The sequence below is a fragment of the Gossypium arboreum genome, chromosome 1 (assembly GCF_025698485.1).
Source record: "Gossypium arboreum isolate Shixiya-1 chromosome 1, ASM2569848v2, whole genome shotgun sequence".
NCBI classification, from domain to species: domain Eukaryota; kingdom Viridiplantae; phylum Streptophyta; class Magnoliopsida; order Malvales; family Malvaceae; genus Gossypium; species Gossypium arboreum.
The window spans coordinates 82,129,347-82,141,481 of NC_069070.1; positions in this window are offsets into that span (position 1 = coordinate 82,129,347).

Below are 12,135 nucleotides of genomic sequence, written 5' to 3' on the forward strand. Positions count from 1 at the left end.
AATAAGAGCTTATCTTGAATCAGTATCCTGGGATATCAAAACAAGAATTAAGGACACATAATTAATAACAAGTTAAATATTTATCATACAATTCAGAAAATAATAACATGATTCGTCTTAGGTTTCATTCCCCTTAGGTATTTAGGGGTTTTAGTTCATAACTAAATAAGAAAACATCTCAGAATAATAAAGAATACAAAACATAAAGAAAACCCAAAACTCCTGAAGGGGAAATTGAGGAGAGATCTTCAATCTTGATGATGAATCCGGCTTCTGAGATGGATCAATCGGCTTCCTTCGAGTAATTCCTTACTCCCTATTCTGTGTCTCCCCTTTCTTCCTCCTCTAGAGTGTATTTATAGGCTTTGGAATGCCTAAGAGCCCTCAAAATTAGCCTTTTCCGAATTGGACTCAACTTGGGCTCGACTGGGACACACCCGTGTGCGATTACTTCAGGCCGTACTCGAGCACCTTAAATTGACACTGTGTGTGATGATCGCCGTGTGAGAAGGTCCAGGCCGTGTTGATTTCGTACTTTGGCCCATTTTCTCTGTTTTGGCCCATTTCTCGTTTCTTTCGCTCTCCTATGCTCTCCTAAGTATAAAACATGAAATTAAAGTATTAAGAGCATCGAATTCACCAATTCTACTGGGAAATCATCCATAAAATGCGTTAAACATAGGGTAAAAATATGTATAAATTACAGTTTATCAGGGACCATAAATTCAAAGTTGAAATAATTATTTTATTATTATTTTATGTCTACAACATGATATTGTGATTGTGTGAAAATTTTGTTACAAAATTTTATCGTTTGAGTGCTTAATTTGATAAAAAAGACTAGATCGCATAAAGTGTAAAACTTGTGTTCTATTAGCTAAAGGTGTCTAATAGCTATAAAACTTTAAAATGGAGGTCCTTATATGGTAAATAGCCCATTAATTAGATAATGGATGTTAATGTCTTGCCATTATTGAAATTTTAAATTAGTACTAATGTTAATTTTGGTATTTAGTAAATAAGCTTAATAAAATAAAATAAAACAAAATTCCCACTCATTGTCATCTTCTTCTACTGAATTTTGGATAAAGAAAAGCCATTCTAGGGTTTCAACATTCAGTTACTTCATGGTGTAATTGTAAGTTTTTTTTTGTTTTGATTTAACAATTTTTATGTTTTTGAGATCGTTGCAGCTTAGTCTAGCTAGTTGAGGGACTAATTTACAAAACTATTAAAGTTTTAGGGTTTTTCCTCTAACAGTCCATTTTAGACCCTAATTGGAACGGTGGTTTCGGGACCACGAATTTGAGTTAGAAAAATATTTAAAATTTTTTTTTGTGTTTATTTTGTGTGAATTTATATCTGTGAAATTTTCGTGATTTAATTTTGTCATTTAGGTATCCGATTAAATAAAAGGACTTAATCGCGTAAATAAAAAATTCGATAGTTAAAAACATAGAGGGCCAAATTGTTATTGGCTTATTAAATGGAAGTCCTTAAGTTGAAAATAGACCCTTACCAATATAAGTGGATGGCTAAGGACATTAAAATGTGATAATATAATGTTTTAACTAAGGTTAAAATTGTAAATGAAATAATATATTATAAAATATCATATAATAAACATAAAATAAGTCATATTCATATCATTATCTTTGTTCATACACCGAAACTAAGGCAAAGAAAAAGAAGAAAATAAAGGCTAGGGTTCAGCACTTTATAAAGCTCAATCAAGGTTAGATTTTGTTCGGTTTTTGATAATTTCTACGTTTTTGAGATTGTTGCTTAGTAATCTTCAAGATCCAAGCTTTAATTTTTTATTTTGATGAATATTTTGAGTTATGCCATTGTTGATAGCTTGTGATTTTTGTTTTTTGATGATGAAATATGAAAGATATGTTTTAGATTAACATATTTTGTATTGTAGTTTTTGATGATTTTGAGTAATTAGGACTAAATGGAAAAAATAATAATTTGATGAACTAAAATGTGAAATAAATGAAATATATGGACTTGTATGGTAATGGGTAAGATTCAGCCAAACATGGGTGTCTTGAAATTTTGTGTATTTTGTGTTTTCTGCAATAAGGACTAAATTGTAAAAAGTGTAAATGTCAGGCGTGAAATGGTAATTTAATCATTTATTTGTTGTTGGACTAAATTGAATGAAAATGTGTTTTAATGAGCTTAATTTGAATATTTTTAGATCAAGAACCAACGAAATTGAATTTGGATCGGGGGAAAACTAAAGTTGTCGACTAGTCAATCCGTACCGGTTTTTCATTTTCCGAGGTAAGTTTATAAGCAAATAGATGTATTTAGTTTAAATAAATACAAAATATACATGCTGATATGAAGCTTATGATTTTATTTAAGCTATAGCTGAATATGATTTAGCTTAATTTCTATGTTTCTGAATTTGTTTCGACCAAGTTACAAAGTCCGGAAGCCCCGTATGAACCTTAAGAATAGTTAGGATACATATCTCATGAAAAAATATCCCGGTTTATGTGTAGGAGTAAGACTATGGCATCGATATGAGATTCTGATATATGTTTACGTGTAAGACCCTGTCTGGGACAGTGGCATCGATATGTGGCTACATGTAAGACCACGTCTGGGATGTTGGCATTGTACGACGTGTGTGATTATCTGAGTGTCCTATCCAATTCCAAATGGTTCATCGGGCTATGATAAGATGTGAACGTACATGTCGTATAAGCTAAAAGACCAGGTATGGAATAGATTATATTACATGTGATAAGGTAAGTAAGTACATAATGTTTGCTACATTTGACTTATGAGGTAAATATAGAATGTGTATAGTTATAAAAGTGTGTTTGTTCTTGCTCTGCATACTATGAATGTCTTTGAGATAATATTGTTATGTGTGTATAAGTAACCATGAGTACCCGACCATTTAGGCAATATGTGTACATGATAAGGTATTATGATACCTAAGCTTGTGGCTATAAAAATATGTATATTTGAATATCTGATGATATATTGGCTTGTAATTGAAAGGTAAATTATTCTAATTTGGTTAAATGAGCATTTGGTTAAGGTGAAAATTATGTACAAAAAAATATCATTAATGAAATTTATAACTTGAGATTAAGCATAATAATGTTTAAATGGTTCGGTTTAGTTTAAATGAATTGGTTATATAATTAAATTGTTTATTTGCTTATAACTTACTAAGCTATGTTAGCTTACTCTATGTATTCATGTTATTTTTTTTTATAGATTTTGGATTCAAGTTACAAGCTCGGGGATCATCAGCAAAGTCTATCACACTATCTACCACTTTAGTATTTTATTATTCAAACTCGAATTATGGCATGTATAGGCTAAGGTGTGCTTTTGTAAGTTGGATATTCAGTTATGTATAATCTAAGCCATGTGAAAATGGCTAAGTTATTATATTAGAGTTTGGTTATGTTAGTTAAAATTTACATTAATTATGGTTACTAAGTTGCGTTCCATGAAAGTATAATATATGTGGTAAGCATTATGTGATTGAGAATGGCTTGTTGATTATATTTGAACTTGGTATGGTAAGATCTTAGTCAAAATATTTTATAAGCATATTCATGGGTTAATGATGATGAAAGTTTTGGGTTATATATATGATTTTTCAATAGAAGACTCGGCTATGTTAAGTTTCGATTATTGTTCACTTTGGTCTATAGTTATGAGCCATGTATGCGTAATATTTGAGTTAAGTACTACGTGTGCTGGAAAAGGGTTGATGCTATGTCCTTATTCGGTTTTATATGTTAGATTAAATATTCATTAAGTTTGATTGTTGATAAATATCGTATAGGTTTCGTGGATAAATATGGTTGATTAAATAGTATGTATTTTATGTAAATGTGGTCCTTATTTTAGGTTTAATACACATAATATATAAGTGCTGTACTTACAGGTTCAACCTTCGTATATTGCATAGGAGCAGATATGATTGCTTATTAGATTATTTAATATGTTTATATGCGTAAATTTGGTTATTATGATGTTGCTGTGTAAGCTAAGTTAAGAAGGATAATATGTGATTAAAAGATTAAGATAATCGAATAATGATAATGAATAGGGGTGGTTAGGTATTCGGTCATGGCATGTAGATGAGGTTTCACTTGTCTTTTCATATACATATGTATGCTTATATTATGGTTGGTACGTGTATGTGCATGGTTGTATAAATTTATTGATTATTTGTAAGGTTGTGAAAATGTGTAAATGAATTATGATAGCCGAGTTTGTAAAGAATGGAATGGGTTCTATGTATGTACCTAAATGCTTGCTCTTAATTTGTGTAATTATGCATAATATGCAAAATTCATATATGCTAATATATAAATACTGCATAAATAAATAATAAGGTTGGTAATGACATTGTTTTAATTGATGTAAAGTTTGTTCATTCGCATGACTTTTAATAAATAAATCTAATACTCAATAATGAAATTATTGATATATCTATATCTGTAAATGTATAAAATGTTACATTTATGTATAAATATATGATTTAGGTTATGTATTATTTATGCTGCGTTGTACATGTTAAATCTTTTAAGATTTGATATTGGATTAAGTTATAAACATATATGTGATCTGAATCTTGAATTGCAATTTATAATGAATACTTGTATGAATAATAGTATGATCAGTAATGCCTTATAACCTTAATTCGACGATGGATACGGGCTAGGGTGTTAAATTTTATTAGTATCAGAGCTACGATTTAGTCGGTTCTAGGAGTAACGTAGCGTGTTTTAGTTTAGCTATACATGCCATAATTATATACTACAATAGTGTGATGACTTCGGACATTTGAAATGTGTTTTCATATAGTAAATGGATCCCGACAGAGTTGTAACTAATGATGTTGAGAGTATAGCGCCTGCTCCTGCACAAGGGACAGCGCTGGTTGATTCTCGACCGATTTCTTGTAACCAGGAAGGAGAGGCTAGACAAGTCTTTTACCCAATGATGAATGATTGGTTTCCTCAATATATTGGGACTAACCCGGCTGCACAACAACCTCTACCCCCGATTGATCCATCTTCAATGCCTGTTGTACCTCATGTAAGTGACCCATTGAGATTGTATAAGCCACCTGTTGAAAAAAATCTAAAAAACATGGGGCTGAAGAGTTTAAAGCTATGGATGATGATGATGCTGAGGGGGCTGAGTTCTGTCTTGGTAATACTATCCGTGTGTTAGATGAGCTGTCCTGTACCCCAGATGAATGTTTGAAGTGTGCCATATCTTTGCTTTAAGACACAACATATCACTTGTGGAATACCCTAGTATCAGTGGTTCCGAGAGAGCCGCTGACCTGGGAATTCTTTCAGATTGAGTTCCGTAAGAAATATATTAGCCAGAAATTTATTGATCAGAAGCGTAAAGAATTTCTAGAGCTAAAATAGGGTAGGATGACCGTGACAGTGTATGAACGAAAATTCGTGAAACTCAGTCAGTATGCCCGAGAGTGTGTTTCTACGGGATCCATAATGTGTAAAAGATTTGAAGATGGACTGAACGAATACATTAAATTGTTAGTTGGCATACTTGAGATAAAAGAGTTTGTGATACTTGTTGAGCAAGCCTGTAAAGCTGAAGAGCTCGGGAAAGAGAAAAGGAAAGCTGATTTTGAAGCTAGAGACTCGCGTAAAAGATCATTCAGCAGATCAGTCCAGTTGGCACTAAAGAAGTTCCAAGATGATTTTAGTCGTTCAAAAGCCACTTCGGGTTATTCTCGACGAGACCAAAACAGACCACCGGTGAGTTCGAGAGCTACCTTAGTTGCCAGTGTGGGTAATGTCAGATCAAATCAACCTGAGTGTAAACACAATGGTAGACGACATCTTGGCAGTTGCAGAGTCCATGATCGGGCAAATGTGGATCATTAGACCATTATATTCAAGATTGCCCAGGGTTAGTTGAAGAAAATCCAACGCAGAACACGAGATCGGGTAATACTGCGGCTCGAGGTAGACCATCGAGAAATGCGAGTATTACGAGTGGCAGTCAGAGAGGATATAAAAATACAACAGTCAGATCGGAGGCTCGTGTACCTACCAGAGCATATGCCATTCGTGCGCGAGAGGAGGCTTCATCTCTAGGTGTTATTACTGGTACATTCACTCTTTATGATACTAATGTAATTGCATTGATCGATCCTGGTTCTACCCATTCTTATGTGTGTGAGACATTAGCATTCAGCAAGACTCTACCTATTGAGTCTACTGAGTTTGTGATTAGAGTTTCAAACCCTTGGGCCGGTGTGTTATGGTTGACAAAGTGTGTAAGAATTGTCCCCTGATGGTTTGAGATCTCTGCTTTCCGGCTAATTTGATTTACTACCATTTGATGAGTTCGATATAATTCTAGGTATGGACTGGTTGACATTACATGATGCTGTTGTAAATTGCAAGAGGAAGACAATTGATTTATGGAGCCAGAATGATGAGATTATTTAGATTGAATCTATTGATTTATATGGTTTACCAACAGTAATTTCTTTGATGCTAGCTCAGAAATATGTGAGAAAAGGGTGTGAAGTTTATTTTGCTTATGTACTTAATAATAAAGTGGCCGAAAGAAACATTGAATCAGTATCTGTTGTATGTGAGTATCTAGATGTGTTTCCCGAAGAATTACCAGGTTTACCACCTATTCGGGAAGTAGAGTTTGGTACTAGGACGACTCCAATATCCATAGCTCTGTACAAAATGGCACCTACAGAATTAAAATAACTGAAAGCTCAGTTGCAAGAATTAACAGATAGAGGTTTCGTACAACCGAGTTTCTCTCCGTGGGGTGCACCTGTGTTGCTTGTGAAAAAGAAAGATGGAACTATAAGAATATGCATCGATTATAGGTAGCTTAATAAGGTGACTATAAAGAATAAATATCTATTGCCACATTGACAATCTGTTTGATCAGCTGAAAGGGGCTACAGTATTTTCGAAGATAGATTTGAGGTCAGGCTACTATCAGTTGCGAGTTAATGACTCCGATGTCCCAAAGACTACTTTCCGAACGAGGTACGGACACTATGAGTTTTCGGTTATGCCATTCAGACTCACTAATGCACCTACTGTTTTCATAGATTTGATGAATCAAATCTTCAAACTGTATCTAGACTGATTTGTGGTTGTATTTTTAGATGACATTTTGATCTACTCTCGTGATAAAGCTGAACATGCCGAGTATTTGAGACTTGTGTTGCAGACATTGCGAGATAAGCAGTTGTATGCAAAATTCAGTAAATGCGAGTTCTGGTTAAGTGAAGTTAGTTTTTTGGGCCATGTAGTATCAGCATCAGGTATTCGAGTTGATCCGAACAAAATTTCTGCCATAATTGATTGGAAACCACCGAAGAATGTTTTTGAAGTCCAAAGCTTTCTAGGACTTGCTGGTTATTATAGTTGGTTTGTGAAAGGTTTCTCTATAATTGTAGCTCTAATGACGAAGCTATTCCAGAAGGATGTGAAATTCAAGTGGTCAGAAAAGTGCTAGAAAAACTTTGATCAGCTGAAAGCCCTTTTGACTAAAGCTACGGTTCTAAATTAGCCAGAATCGGGTAAAGTGTAATAGCCCAAAATTGGGTCTAGTTGGAATAGAGGTTTCAGGACCACAAAATCTGAGATATAAATAATTATTTTATGATTATTTTGAGGTCTATGATATGATTACATGATTGTGTGAAAATTTCGTGAAGAAATTCTATGCATAAAGTGCTTAATTCGAAGTTAGGGACTAAATTGAAGAAGTTGCAAAACTTGCATTCTATAAGTTTCTACTATGAAATTGATTTGAAATATTAATTAGGAGGTCTTAAATAGAAATTTGACCAATTTCTAAGTTATGGACAAAAATTGGACATGGATGGAATTTTTGGAAAGTTTAGTAGTAAGGGTATTTTGGTCATTTAGGGGTAAAATGAATTAAAATACAAAATTAAAAGCCAATTTTGCTCATCTTCTTCACCATGGACGTGTATACCAAGGGAGACTCCATGGCTAGGGTTTTCAAGCTTCCCAAGCTCAATTGTAAGTCTGTTCTAACCCCGTTTTTCAAGTTCTTTACGTTTTTGGAGTCCCGGTAACTTAATTTAGCTTATGCTAGCAATAATTCAACCTAGGGTTCATATTTGGAAAAATACCCATAGGTAAAATTTGTGTATTCTGGTGTTTTATGATACAATATGAGGTTTTAAATTATGTTAGACAACTTGTGCTACTCGGTTTTAAGTGAAAACGAGCGAAAGGGCTTAATCGGTAAAAATACCTAATAGTCATAAGTATATGTTAGAGTGAGAATTTGATGTTGCCATAGAAGGGAAAAGTGATCATCATGTCATAAAACATAAGAATAAGGGATGAAGTTTAATTCCCGAGCCTAGGGGCAAAAGTGTAAATATGCAAAAGTTTAGGGGCAAAATTGTAATTTTTCCAAAGTTTGAGTTAAGTACTGTTTTGAATATTACATTAATTAAATAAGTAAAATATGATGTTTTAGATCCCGGAAAACAAGATTTGAACCTAGAATGAGAGAAAAATCGAAAATTAGGAAAGTTGGTAAAATGGTAGTTTTAATATCAAGGTAAGTTCATATGTATAATAAGCATTAATTTATGCATGTTTCAATGTAAAATTGATATATTTACTATGATTTCGAGGTGTTGAAAGTATGTAAGTTGGTATGATAATAATACAACAATAATCTTTGTAATTTATATTTGAAAGTTAAATTTAGTGAATTAATTGAATTATGTTAAGTTAAATGATTATGGTGCCAAGTTTATGAATTGATTTAAAAATATGTCTATGGTACATGAAGTGCATTGAATTATCATACATAAATGTGATTTCTATGATTATGGATATTATGGGAAATTGTAAGTTCATATGATTTTTAATAAGACAATGTGTAATTTAATGTTATTATGTTGATATTAAAGAAGATGTAAGTTTATATGTAAGTAATACATCACTATTACTTGTATTATGATAATTTATAAAAATATTGGAAATATGTTTGTGGATAATTACTTGATTGGTGAAATTGTTGGAAAAGAGAGAAATCCGGTTGAACCTTCTGGAAAGATTAGATGATCTGAGATGGTATGTAGATAGGTCATATGTATAGTCTTTGAGTGCACATCATGTGTACAAGAGAGCTACAAGACATTATGATGTAGCAAGGTCGCATGGGTGATACTATGTGTACACCATGTAGACAAGAGAGCTACGGGATATATGTAGCTAGGTCGCATGCGTGGTTCCAAGTGAAGGACACCATGTAGACAAGAGAGCTACGAGATAAACTGGCTAGGTCACATGGGTGGTACTAAGTGTTCACCATGTGTACAAGAGAGCCGAACTATATGATGGGTGGAGCTATGTGCTGAAACCACCAAGTATCGAGGATTGATCCGAAGTGTTCAACGGGAGATTCTCTATGTATTGCTTTGTGAGTTTTGTGATGAATATTTGGGTTTTTTGGGCCGTTACAACATTTTTTTGATGTTTATTTTTGTTTGTTTTTATTTTGTAATATTTTGTTGTTACTAACTTTTTTTATTTTTGTCGCTATTTTCACGTTTTATTTTAGGTGTTGTATGACTCGAAGCAATTTGAAGTTTATTGCTAGTTTTGATCCAAAAATTGAAAGAACCGTTCGAAGGATACTTCGAGAATGAAGGAATATGGCTTTGCCAAGAAATAATGAAGTCATACCCCCGATGTAGGACCAAAATGCTAATAACCAACAGTTACTATAAAAAAATAGGACTATATATGAGACTTTCTAGTACCGGTCTTGGATGACTTACAACCAGGAGCTGTTAGGCCAGCAATCCAAATTGGAAATTTTGTACTTAGGCCAGTAATGTTTCAAATGTTGAATTCTAATGGGCAATATGTTAGATTGCCGCATGAAAATGCACGAAAACATCTTAAATCATTTTTATTGATTTGTGCTTTCTTTAGTCAACAAGGCATTCCTAATGATGCTTTGAAGATGCAACTTTTCCTTTATTCCCTGCAAGGAAGAGCTCGTACTTGGTTCCTTGGGCTACCTGTCGGATCAATTACTTACTTGAAATATACTAGCAACACAGTTTGTTTTGTGATTTAAGCCACAAACAATGAATGCTCATTTCTGAAATCATATTACTAGTTATCATCAGCTGGACGATGAGAATCTTCACACCACATAGGAATGATATAAATATTTTCTTTGATGTTGTCCCATGCACGGCATTCAACAGAAAACACAAATTGAGATTTTTTATAATAGGTTGAATTCGCATACGAGGAATCTTGTCTACAGATCAACCAATGGACCTTTGTTGAATTGTACTTATAATGATGCTATTGAAATTCTAGAGAGAATTGCACAGAATGATTATTAATATCCAATCTCTACAGCTGTATAAGTAAAAGCTACTTTGGAAGTTATTGAAATGAACGTAATATCTCATTTAGTACTCAAGTTTCTACTCTTTAAAATATGATAAAAAATATGTAAGGGACTGGTGACATTGCACCTATACAAGTTGCTCAACAAGTGGATGTTCCTACCTTTTGTTGTGAGATTTGCAGTGAAAACCATAGTTATGAAGATTGTCTACAACATGCAGAGAATGCCTTTGATGTCAATAACATCTGTGACAATTTTTATGGCAACTCTTATAATAATTCTACATGCAATCAATAGTCTTTGAGAACTCAGAATGTTGGACAAAATGTTGTGACATTATGATATGGGAATATATCTACTCAAGGCAATTATAATTCAAGATAAGGGAATTACAATCAGCAATAGTGGAACTACAATCAACATACATAGATATAACCAAAACAAAGCTAGATACACCCACACCAAAGTCCGATGCAATCACAACACTTTTCAACACCAAATCAGCATGTTCTAGAACATCGACAATAGTAGTACACTCAAACTTCTCATTCTGACCTGTTAGCTGCTTTTGAAGCTATTGTGTAAGGGAATTCATCTTCTATTCAAGCATTAGAGGCACAATTAGGACAACTTGCTTCGAATCTAAAAACTCGACCATAGGGCACATTACCTAGTGACATAGAAAATCCCAGTCCAAGGGGGAAAGAACACTGTAAGGCTATCACGTTTAGGAGTGGTAAACAAACTGGTGAGCCGACTCCAGATTTTACTATCGCACCTTAAGCTACTGTGAAGTGATCCTTAGTGAGAAGGTTGAATCTGAAAAGCTTGTTGATGCATTAGACAAATAAGTTCCACGAATTGTTACTCATATGCCTAATGTTTGACCCTTAAAGCTATCGACGCAACCAAAGGTTTTGGCGGAATCAAATGTATCTCCACCTTTACCTTTTCCACAAAGATTTAGGGAGAATGAGTAGGATAAACAATACCAATGGTTCCTAAACACACTGAAGCAGCTTCAGGTCAATATTCCTTTAATAGATGCTCTTGTGCAAATTTTGAATTATGGGAAATTTATGAAGAAGCTGTTGGCCAGGAAGAAGAAGCTCAATTATATGGAAACTATTCAACTCATAGAGGGTTGTAGTGCTCTTTTGACAAATAAGTTGCCCCCAAAATGAAAGATCCTAGAAGCTTAACTATCCCATGTTCAATTGGAAACCATTATTTGGGCAAGGCTTTATGCGACTTAGGAGCTAGCATCAACCTATGTCGCTATCAACTTTCAGAAACTTGGGAATAAGTCACATGAAACCTACTACAGTGACATTGCAACTAGCTGATCGATCTTTGGCTCAACCTGAAGGGAAAATCAAAGATATCTTAGTTCGCGTGGATAAATTCATTTTTTCGACTGATTTTATCATACTTGATTGCAAGGTAGACAAGAAAGTTCCCATAATCTTGGGACAACCATTTTTTGCCACAGGACGAAGTTTTATTAATGTTTACAAAGGTGAACTGACCATGCGACTTAATGATGAGCACGTTACCTTCAGTGTTTTTGAATCTGTTCAATGCAAGGACAAAGAAGAATGCCATATTGTCAATGTGCTAGATGATTTAATTGTGGAAGAATTCAATGACCAAAGCACAATAATTTTTGAGGAGTTTGTAATGATATCTACTAATGAATTC